The following is a 12,355-nucleotide window of genomic DNA, read 5'->3' as shown; positions in this document are numbered from 1 at the left end:
GGTTGGGAGGTATGCATACACCCCAACACTGCTGATCCCCCACAGTGACCCCCCCTCTCCCCCTCCAGACAGACAGCAGCACTTACATAGACGCTCTCCTCAGCTGTGTCCAGGCCGGGTCGGGGGAGGAGACGTTCTCAGACTGGAGCTGCTGCCTGTGCTGGATCATCAGCAGAGCCGCAGGGGGGAACATGGGGGAGTCCCTGCTGCCTCCTCTATCCTCTTCCCTCTGGTCACAGGCCACAAAGGAGCCCCCAGGAGCCAGGTACTGTGTGTGGGGGCGCTCCAAAGTCCGAGCCTGCTGCCCTGTGCAGAACATCACTGATGCTGTGTGGTGAGGGAGGGCGCCCCCTAGCTGTCAGCGCCCCGTGCAGTGGCCCGGCCTGCACAGTGCTAGAAACGGCCCTGGCTGAGTATACAAAAGGTAACAGCACTAACAGCCAAAAGGGCAAAAAAGATAATAAAAATTAGAGTAGTGCACGCCTCACCAGATTGAACTCAAAAAATCCGGACTCCAAACAATATAGTAAACGGAGACAGCACTTAGGTGAAGGTGAAAAAAATCGTGGCTTTATTCACACCCCTGCGACGTTTCGGCTATACACACTAGAGAAAGGCTTGAGAAAGGCTAGTGTGTATAGCCGAAACGTCGCAGGGGTGTGAATAAAGCCACGATTTTTTTCACCTTCACCTAAGTGCTGTCTCCGTTTACTATATTGAACACAGTGGGGGCATCTATATGGGGGGCAACATAAGGGAGGCATGTATAAGGGCACAGCACAGGGAGGGCATCTACAAGGGGGGTATCTATATGGGGGCATGTGTAAGGGGAAAACACAGGGGGGGGGGGGCAACATAAGGGGGACAACACGAGGGGGGCATCTATAAGGGGACAACACAGGGGGTCACCACAGGGGCCCTCTATGGGGGGCAACATAAGGGGGGCATCTATAAGAGGGGCAGAGGGGGACAACAAAAAGGGCATCTGTAAGGGGTGCTACACAAAGGGGGCCATCTATAAAAGGGAATACAAGAGATGGGCAGTCTGTAAGGGACACTACACAGAGGGGGGCATCTATAAGGGGGACTACACTGAGAGGGGCTCACAAGGAGATGCACATGGGGCCATCTCTACACAGAGGGGCACATATACTGTAAGGGGGTCACATAGAGTCAGCCTACCCACTAAATGAGGGTGTAAAGGGGCCAATACAGATTTGCAGTGTGTAGAGAGATGAGGATGGTGATAGAGTGAGGAGACTAATATGTCTGTCTGGCAGATTCTGTGGATTCGTGGCTCTGAGAAGTTCTCATAACGGCCCAGGACAGATGGAGAAGATGAGGAAAAGGAAAGAACTCCGATCAGAGAAGACGTCCCCTGTGAGTCACCTGATATAACTGCAGTGTAATGTATATGGTGTATAGAACCTGTGTAGAGCTGGGGCCACCTCTATATGACTGGATGAGGTGATAGTGATCTGTGTACAGTGGTTGTTGTTCATTAGCAGCAGTGACATTAGTCAGTATGTGGCAGTGTTAGTCAGTATGTGATGGGATTATTTGTTACTTGTAATCTGGTACAGTATATTATTGGATTCAGTATACAGGTTGTGGTCAGTAACAATATTGTGGTGATGGTTGTGGTGGCAATATTTGCCCCTTGTATACTGGTTGGTATTATTGGTCAGTATACAGCAGGGGTCCTCAACTGGCGGACCGCGGTCCGAACCCGGACCGCGGAGGCCAGCTGTCCGGACCCCTGGTCAGATCTCCTAACCGCCCCGGATCCGGTCCGTCCCGGGGCGGTTAGGAGGTCCCGCTCCCCACCGCACTGCCTCCCGCCCCATAGGCGTACTGTCCTTAGATGTCAGTACGCCTGTGGGGCTGGGGGCAGTGTCGGTCCGGCCCCCGGCTGATACGCGCTCTCTGGGGATGTCCCGGGGATTCCACAGCAGAGCGCGCACCACAGACCTCAGTGTACGCTGCCGGCCTGCACTTCCGGGAAGGACAGGCCGGCGGCGTACGCTGAGGTCACTGATGCGCGCTCTGCTGGGGAATCCCCGGGACATCCCTACAGAGCGCGTATCAGCCGGGGGCCGGACCGACGGGAAGAGAAGAAGACAGCCGCAGCGGGGAACGAGGTGCTAGGTGAGTTGTTTTTGTTATTTTTTTTTTCTGTCTGGGGGGCATCTACAAGGGGAGAGCGCACAGGTGGACTATATACTACAGGGGGGACCTCACAGGGGGCTATATACTACTGAGGGGGCTATATACTACTGGGGGGAGCGCACAGGGGGCTATATACTACAGGGGGGACCTCACAGGGGCTATATACTACTGAGGGGGCTATATACTACTGGGGGGAGCGCACAGGGGGTTATATACTACAGGGGGGACCTCACAGGGGCTATATACTACAGGGGGAAAGCACAAGGGGGGCTATATACTACTGGGGGGGACTTCACAGGGGGCTATATACTACTGGGGGGAGAGCACAGGGGCGCTATATACTACTGGGGGGAGCTCACAGGGGGCTATATACTACAGGGGGGAGCAACAGGGGGCTATATACTACTGAGGGAGAGCGCACGGGAGGCTATATACTACTGGGGGGAGCTCACAGGGGGCTATATACTACTGGGGGACAGCGCACAGAGGGCTATATACTACAGGGGGAGAGCGCACAGGGAGGCTATATACTACTGGGGGGAGCTCACAGGGGGCTATATTCTACAGGGGGAGAGCGCACGGGGAGGCTATATACTACTGGGGGGAGCTCACAGGGGGCTATATACTACAGGGGGAAGCGCACAGGGGGGCTATATACTACTGGGGGAGCAACAGGGGGCTATATACTACTGAGGGAGAGCGCACAGGGGGAGCTATACACTACTGGGGGAGCAACAGGGGGGCTATATACTACCAGGGCTGTCACCCCCTTTGTACCTAATATCAAAGGCCTGGTGAGAGAGAAAAAAATGCCAGTTTTCCCGCTAATAAGCAGCAATTCTGTATATAAATAGTTGAACGTTTGTGACAAAGTAACAAAACACGTTTCCTACTGATGTTCAGCTCGGACCTTCACCTGACTATAGACCCCGGTAAGTGGACCTTCACTAAAAGTTGTTGAGTACCCCTGGTATACAGGATTTGGTCTGTAACAGTATGGCGGTAATATGTATGGTGATATTTCCTTCCTATATACTGGTATTATTGGTAATATTGGTCTTGATATATCTATCTCCTATCTATCTATCTATCTATCGCATCACTTGATCATGGAAGGGGGGCCCAAGTTGAACTCTTGCACCAGGGCCCAAGGGACATTAGCTACGCCCCTGTATCTATCTATCTATCTATCTATCTATCTATCTATCTATCTAGCATGTCTTGCTACATGGGGCAAATCTGGATGCAGGGGGCATACCTGAGTATAAGGGCATATGTGTATGCAGTGGACCTACCTGACTATTAGGGGACAGCAGGGAACATTATTATTTTATGGGGGTACAGCAGGAGATCATACGTACAGGGGGAAACCCACACACCTACTTACGTGTGGTGACCCCAAACAGTGCAATTTCTACTGTATGAGACCCTATACAAGGGAAAAGGGAAGGAAGTTGAAGGAAAAGTGTAAGGGGGGGGGGGGGGGGGACACACTTTTGTCAGGATACGCCCTGTTGCCAAAATGGCCTAGAAACTGCCCTGACACTTTTCTATCATAGACGGCAGCAGTTCACAAAACCTGCTGTGTAGGACATGATGTGACACACAGCAACTCAGATGGAGTTTCCTACTTCAGGACCTAAATCCACATTATGTCCAGGATTCCCGGGATCGGTAGCGTCTCAGCAGTCAGACCCCCCGCCTTCTGCAATCAAACCTATAGGGCAGGGATGGGCTAAAGTTGGCCCTCCAGCTGTTGCATGACTACAAATCCCATCATGCCTGGCTTTGGCTGTCCAGGAATGATGGGAATTGTAGTTGTGCAACAGCTGGAGGGCTGAAGGTTCCCCATCTCCACCTTAGGGGACCAATCTCACTAGGAGGTAGGATGGACGCTTTAAAGGGATAGTTTACCCCCCAAAAAAGCAAAAAAACCTTTCCTATCAACTGGTCCCAGCAACTGCCAGAGATTTGTAATCATCTTCAATAAAAAAAAAACTCCAGTCTTCCAGTACTTATCAGCTACTGCATGTGCCTCAGGAAGTGGTGTATACTTTCCAGTCTGGCGAGCAGAAAAGGTTTCCTATAGGGATTTGCTGCTGCTCTGTGCAGTTCCTGACATGGACAGAGATGGCAGCAGAGAGCACTGTGTCAGACTGGAACAAACACCACTTCCTGCAGGGCATACATCAGCTGATAAGTACTGGAAGACTTGAGATTTTTATAAAAAGTAAATTACAAATTTCTGGCATCAGCTGATTTGAAAGATATTTTTTTTTGTGAACAAACCTTTTAGGAAAACCATATAATGTATATGTAAACCCAACAGTGGCCTGAAGGGGTTAACATGAATAAATAAATGTTCTCCAACCTGTCTCCAGCTTTTGTAAAACTACAACTCCCATCATGCCCTGATAGCCTTAGGTTTTCCTTTAGAGTTTAACCCTTTCAGGACTGAAGAAGGCTGTTTGGATATTGTGGGTAGTTCTGCAACCTCTGGGGAGCTCTAGGTTGGGATCACTTACGTATCCCTGTTATGGCTATGTTCACACACAGGATTTCTGGACAGTATTTGGCAACCAAAACCAGGAGTGGATTAAAAACACAGAAAGGCTATGTTCACACACTGCTGAAATTGAGTGGACGGCCGCCATTTAAGGACAAATAATTTTTGTTATTTAATATAAAAACGTCCGTTATCTGCCATTAAATGGCGGCCATCCACTCCATTTCAGCAGTGTGTGAACAGAGCCTTTCTGTGTTTTCAATCTACTCCTGGTTTTGGTTGCAAAATACTGTCCAAAAATACTGAGCAAAAATACAGGTGTATCCTCAACATCAAGAGTCAAAAGCTGATGGGTGGGAGTCTGACCACTAGGACCACCACCAATTCCAAGAACACAAGTCTCTTGACCACTGAGAGAATAAAGTGCAGCCAGCTTATGTGGTCAGTAGAGATGAGCACCGCGGGAGCATGCTCGGGTCCCATCATTCGGCATCTGATTACCAGAGGCTGAAGAAGTTGGATGCCGCCCTAGGGAGTCCTGGAAAACATAGATACAACCTATGGTCTAGGGCTGCATCCAATTACTTCTGCCACCGGTAATCAGATGCCCAGTGGTGTAGCTATAGGGGCTGCAGTGGTCGCCATGGAGACCAGGCTGCTCTCTCTCCCTACTCAGATGTATCAGCAACTGAATAGACGGCTGGCAGGAGCCCCATGCTCCCTCTCCTGCCCCCGGGACTCCTGCTCTGTGTAATACACATCTGACATTGTACAGTGGGTGACATGGCTAATAGACTGCAGTGCAATGTGCTCCAACCTAAAACAACAACTTCCATCTTGACAACCTGACAACGTGCCCGGGCATGCTCATGACATCACTATGACAAGCAGTGACATCACGTAAGTGACATAATTGGTGATGTCATGCAAGGGCCCTATAAAAGAAGGTGCCGAGCCCCAGATTCTCTGTTCTTAGGGACTCACTAGCGATCACACTGTTGGTATTACCTTGCTTTCTGCCTGTGTATACTGACAGTTATTTCTAGTGTTTTTTTCGTCAATCCATGGAGAGAGAGGAGAGGATTGAGAGGGAGCTTGCCATTTTTGGCAACCTCCTTTACTATTTGGTTCCAATCCTGGTGGGCTGTCTTTCCACCAGACAACCACTCAGCATGATTGAACCCTTCTTCAACCCGCTGAGCTGGGGCAATTCCATCAGCGACCCGCTCAGCTGGGAGAACATCACCTCGGGCCTGGGGCCAAACAGCACCATCACAGACCAGACCAGCTGTAAGATTACCCCCATCCTGCAGAGGCCCAATTACACCACCAGAAACCTGCAGCGTCCAAACACCACCATTGGAGACCTGCCCGACTGTGAGCTCATGTCCATCACCAGTCATGTCCAGAGTGCAGCAACCGCCTTTACTGACCTGCTCAGCTGGTTATCTGCTGTAAGTGATGTGCTCAGCTGGCTATCCACCACCAGCCGTCTGCTGAGCAGGACTTTCAGTAACAGCGCCTTGCTGACCTGGATAACAGCTGCTGTAGAGCGAGTGAGCGTGATCACCACCACCTGTGATTTCGTCAACTGGATCTACAGCACCAGAGACCTGATCGCCTGGACCACCACCCTCACCCGCAGCAGCTTCCTGGAGATCTGGAACACCACAGCCACCTGGATCACCACCACTACCGCCGGTGAACTGATAACGTGGATGTCTGCCATCACCACCAGCGATCTACAAGCCATCCTGAGCAGCATAAGTGAGAAGCTGGTGTGGGTTGCCACAACCCTCCAGCTACTCACTTTGGTGACCAGCCGCTGCAACAGGTGTGCTTGGCTGATAACTGTGAGTGAGGCGTTATCCTGGATGAACACCACCAGCAGGATGCTGATCGGCGCCCTACGGAGCATCAGACTAATCCTGCGATGCTTCAGCAGCACCGAGGAGCTAAGGAAATGCCTGGCCATCATTTCCAAGGAAGTGCTCGGCAGCTTCCCCACCACCACGAGTACACCACGCTCCGAGGGACATCCCTACCGCCGACAGCGAATTATTTAAAATAATCGGACAACATCATCAGGGGCCTGCAGTGGCTGAACAGTTACATCAGAGAGCAGCCCAGCTGGAAGATTACCACAAACCTGCAGAGACCAAATTCCACCACCATCAACCTGCAGCGTAGCAACTCCAGCACCATCAAAATGCAGAGTCCAAACAACACCATTGGAGACCTGCCCAACTGGAATATGACCACCTGTGACCTCATTTCCATCACCAGCCATCTCCAAAGTGCAGCAACCACCTTCACTGACCTGCTTAGCTGGATATCCACCACAAGCCGCCTGCTGAGCTGAACTTTCACTAATAGTGACCTGCTGACCTGGATCACAGCTGCTGTAGAGCCAGTGAGTGTGATCACCACCGCCTGTGATTTCATCACCTGGATCTGCAGCACAAGAGATCTAATCATCTGGACCACCACCCTCACCAGCTTCCTGGAGATCTGGATGACCACAGCCACCTGGATCACCACTACTACTGCCGGTGAGCGGATCACGTGGATTTCCACCATCAGCATCAGCGATCTGCAAGCAATCACAGCGAGTGCGACATTGTCCTGGACTATAACCACCAGCAGGATGCTGATCGGCTTCCTACAGAGCATCAGACTGATCCTGCGATGCTTCACCAGTACCGAGGAGCTGAGGAAATGCCTGGCCATCATCTCCAAGAAAGTGCTCAGCGGCTTCCCCGCCGCCACCACCACAGCACGCTCCGAGGGACATCCCGACCGCCGACAGCGAATGATTTAAAAACTTAAATAAATGTGTTTTTTTTTGCAAAAAATGTGTTCTTCTTGTTAAGAAAATAGACATAGGGGGAATTTATTATAAACCAGAATTTTATATGTCACTATACATTGGAGCAAGGCGTCCAAGGGTGTAAGTGTGTAAAAATTATAATGTGGGACACTAAAAACTCCATACACCACCTCTCTTACACTGTACCTGTCAGCTCTGCCCCCCCAAAGATGGCCGCTCTGCCGTACTCACCGTTATTGTGTGAGGTGAGGAGGAAAGGGACTACAACCATGGTGGACGGCACACAGGAGCGCCCCCTGCTGGTCACTCTCCTTCTCCAGCTCTTCCCTCTGCCACTGGCTGTAGGACTATACGCTGCCAAGACAAAAACACCCGTTGGGGTCTCGGTAGATTTATCACACAGCGTCCTTGTTTCCAGATAGTAACCAATCACAGCTCAGCTTTCACGTATTATTTGCCCTGGTAAAGTGAAAGGGGAGCTGTGATTGGTTGCTATGGGCTACTAAGGGAAATGCATTGTGCTGTTTTATAGCAAGAGGCCCATAGCAACCAATCACAGTTCAGCTTTCACATATTATTTGCCCTGGTAAAGTGAAAGGGGAGCTGTGATTGGTTGCTACAGGCTCCTAAGGGAAATGTATTGTGCTGTTTTATAGCAAGAGACCCATAACAACCAATCACAGCTCAGCTTTCATTTCTCACATTGCTCTGGGAACATGAAAGCTGAGCTGTGATTGGTTGCTATGGGCTTACAATTAGAAAGCTTAAAGAGGACCTGTAACCCACCGTGTCGGGGTGACAGGCTCCCGACCCCCTGTTAGATCCCCCTATACTCACCTGATCCCGCCGGGTCTCGCTTCCTGATCTGGTCGGGTCACGGAGATATCAGCTCCCGAAGCCTTGCGTGCGCGCTCACAGGAGAGTCCGATGCCCATAGAGAATGACGGAGCATTGGACTCCCCATTCATTGTCTATGAACATCGGACTCTCCTGTGAGCGCGCACGCAGGGCTTCAGGAGCTGATATCTCCGTGACCCGACCGGATCAGGAAGCGGGACCCGGCGGGATCAGGTGAGTATAGGGGGCTGTAACGGGGGGTCAGGAGCCTGTCACCCCAGCACGAGGGGTGACCTCCTTTTTTTTTTTGTAAACTGTTTATTTATAAGATTTTTCCATTATTATAACAATAACAAGACCACCAGGGTATCTCGAGCACATACCAATACATTGCAGCAGTATACATCCACACCATTTTAAAACAGCCACCTGCGTAAGTTCCACAGTGATAGGGTTCCTCAGTGTTTCCAAGAAGATCGGAACTGGAAGAGACGCAGGGCCTTGTGTAGGAAGATTGCACATCAAATTCTAGCATAAAATAAGTATAGCATGGTATCCAATAGGCATGTCTCGAGTAGGCCTCAACTATGAACATTAAACTGTAACCAAACACACAAAACCAAAAAACTTGGGGTAACACATTAGGGTGGGGGGAAGGGGTCTAGTGTACAGAGCGTCCCATGGATCCCAGATCTGGTTAAATTTCTCGACTGTGTTTTTGTTGAGGGCAGAGAGGAACTCCATTCTCCTTACATCCAGCAGCTTATTTATAAATGCCTGTCGTGGGGGGATGCCGTGGACCTCCAGGCTGCCGCTATGACACATTTTGCTGCAGTCAAAATATGTAATAGAAGCCGAGAGGAGTTTTTACCAAGGGTCTTAGGGGGGATGTTCAAGAGATATACCAACGGGTCAAGCGGGATGTCTGTCCCAAGTACAGCTCGAACCACCTCTTTTACCTCCCTCCAGTAATGTTGTAACCTCTCGCATTCCCAAAAGACATGGAACAGGGTACCTCTCTGCGTCTCACATCGCCAACAAGTGTCTGTCACCTGAAGGAACAGCTTGTGCAATAGGTCTGGGGTATGGTACCAGTGCATCAAAATCTTATACTGATTCTCTTTGTAACTAACACATTGGGATGACTTCGATGCCTGCGACCACACCACCTGCCACACCTCATAAGGCAGCTCTCTGTGTAAGTATGATTCCCATTTGGTCATATAGGAGAATTTGATGGGCTCTGCGTCAGGCGACCGAGTAAGCATGTCATAAATGGATGTGATTAAGCCACTGCTGGAAGCACTTGTCTTGCATAGCCATTCAAATGGGGAGGGTTTGGGGAACCTATCCGTCGGACACACTATCGCCTTATATTGAGCTATAGCTTCATAGAAGCCAAATGCTCGGAGGGGGAGACTAAATTTTTCCCTGAGTTTCTGGAAGGGGAGGAGAGACCTCTGGAGGGGGTCCACCACATCCGCGTAGTGAAATAATTTTGCTTGCAACCAAGGGCCTATCTCCTCCGCCAGCATACTCAGCGGGATAGATGGGTTATATAGGAAAGAAGACAGGAGAGAGTGTGGTGTTTTGAGGGATGATAAAGTGTTTGTCTCCTCCCAGACCCGGATCGTCAGGCGCATGGGACCCAGCAGATCCCTCTCAGTGGTAGGTTGCACAGGGTTTCATAGAAGGCTACTAGTGTGATGAGGGGCTAGCCAAAGCCGTTCAAGGAACATCCATTTTGTGTAAGGGAGCAGGGAGGACCATGCTGGTATGCGTCTAAGGTGGACCGCCCAGTAATATTTCTGTAAATCAAGCACCCCGAGCCCTCCTGCAGTGGTTTTAAGTTTTGGAGTTAGGAATTGGCAGTGTCTCCCACAGATACAATAATTTCGAGAGAATGGACATTTTCATCGCCGCCACTCGGCCCAGCAGGGACAGGGGGAGGGCAGTCCACTTAGACAGGAGAGCAGTCACTTCACGGAAGAGTGGTGTAAAATTATGTCGAAATAACGATGAAAACGATGGGGTAATGTTGGTACCTAGATATCTGATGCTGTGATCTTTCCATTTGTAGGGGTAACTCGCCTTCAAGTTGTCTAATTGTCTAGGGGGGAGGTTTATTGGGAGGGCTTCAGTCTTTGTAGTATTTATTTTATATCCAGACAGTTCTCCATAAGTAGTTAAAAGGTTATGTAGGCAGGGCAAGGACGTCAGGGGATTGCGTACAGTCAGCAGGATGTTGTCCGCAAACAGGGACAATTTGAATTCCCTATCCCGGACAAGGACCCCCTGGATGTCAGGGTTGAGTCTAATCTGCGTGGCAGTTCAATACACAGCAGGAATAGTAGAGGGGACAGGGGGCATCCCTGCCGAGTCCCATTCTGGATTTGTAAACGCGGAGACATGGCGTGTAGCAATCGGACCTCGGCTGAGGGGGAAGAATACAAGGACGAGACGGCCGCAAGAAACGGTCCAGAGACACCAAAAGCAGATAAAGTGGCCTCAAGAAACGGCCAGCCTAGCCTATCAAAGGCTTTTTCTGCATCAAGACTGAGCAGAAGACCCAAAGACTTAGTTCTATTAAGGATCTCTACTATGTCTATCGTCCTCCTTGTATTGTCCCCCGCCTGTCGGTTAATCACAAAGCCCACTTGGTCCTTATCAATAAGACTCGGCAGAAGGGCCCCCAGCCTGTTTGCCAGTAATTTGGTAAAAATTTTTAGATCAGCGTTTAGGAGGGATATAGGGCGATAGCTTGCGCAGTCAGTGGGATCCTTGTCCGGTTTAGGGATCACTGTGATATAGGAGTCCAGCATCCTCTCAGGGATTTGTTCCCTGTCCAGGAAACCGTTATACAGGGCAAGCAAGTGTGCACATTAAAGGGGTTATCAAGCGCTACAAAAACATGACCACTTTCCCCCCTACTGTTGTCTCCAGTTCAGGTGCGGTTTGCAATTATTCCATTTACTTCAATAGAACTGAGTTTCAAAACCCCGCCCAATCTGGAGACAACAGTAGGGGAAAAGTGGCCATGTTTTTGTAGCGCTGGATAACTCCTTTAAGGACTCAATAGTGGCTTCCTTTCTGTCTATTTTATGCCCAGTCTGGCTGCTGTCACCGCCCACCACACACTGATATCTTACAGCTGATTCTTGCAGCTTGTTCTTCCTATTTAAATACTTGTCAGTGCCTACAACTCCCAGCATGCCTCACTACACTCAAGTCTCCCTCCCACTTCAATCTCCACTCACTCTTCGCCCTCTATCCCTAGCTATTCTTACTTCCCTGCCTCCCTGTACCTAGTTGTGGAATAGTGAAGAAATACTACTACTACTACTATCATCATGCCTTATAATTGGCATAAGATGGTGGTTGTAGTTATGCAAACCTGAGAGCCACAGTTTGTAGCTCTGCAAGCTGTGACTTTCCAGTTTGCATAACTTTTACTACCTGTGTACCTGGTACTGATCTGGCAGGTCCACCACTCTGCGGGCACAGCCCCATGCTGAATCTCCCCTGAGGCTGCGGTGATGGACACCACAGACAGCCAGGCTCTTCTCCATGTGCTCGGAGGTCTCCTATCCATCACAGGCTCACAGAAATGGAGTGCTGGCTACATGGCTACCAGTAAGAGGGCCACCACTGCTAGGACAGCCGGGTCAGCAGGAGCCGCATCCTCTTCTACCAGCAGCGGCTGCACATAGGATAGCAGCTCTGGCGAGAGTACAGGGAGGGTGGAAAAGTCACCGGGATGAAGCTTATATACAGGTCCAGGGCCGATTCTGGGGTCTCTGCCGCCTGAGGCAAACCTCAGGCGGCCGCCCCCTCACTAGCGCCCGAACACCCCCCGCCCACCCGCAGCAAGCCCCGAACCCCCGCGCCCACCCGCAGCAAGCCTCAAACCCCCGCACTCACCCGCAGCAAGCCCTGAGCCCCCGTGCCCACCCGCAGCAGGCCTCAAACCCCGCGCCCACCCGCAGCAAGCCCCGAATCCCCGCGCCCACCCG

The 12,355-nt window shown here is 50.7% G+C and overlaps 1 long non-coding RNA gene across 1 annotated transcript in view; it reads right to left on the bottom strand.

Moving 5' to 3' along the window:
• Window positions 1-12,355, bottom strand: part of LOC138794468 (uncharacterized) — a 105,896-nt gene that overhangs the window by 32,329 nt on the left and 61,212 nt on the right. Inside the window, exon 4 of the long non-coding RNA XR_011363450.1 lies at window positions 7,737-7,859. This is a non-coding gene — a long non-coding RNA (uncharacterized lncRNA). The remainder of the gene's footprint in view (window positions 1-7,736; window positions 7,860-12,355) is intronic.

The sequence above is a fragment of the Dendropsophus ebraccatus genome, chromosome 6 (assembly GCF_027789765.1).
Source record: "Dendropsophus ebraccatus isolate aDenEbr1 chromosome 6, aDenEbr1.pat, whole genome shotgun sequence".
NCBI classification, from domain to species: Eukaryota; Metazoa; Chordata; class Amphibia; order Anura; family Hylidae; genus Dendropsophus; species Dendropsophus ebraccatus.
This window is presented reverse-complemented; position numbering and strand designations above follow the sequence as displayed.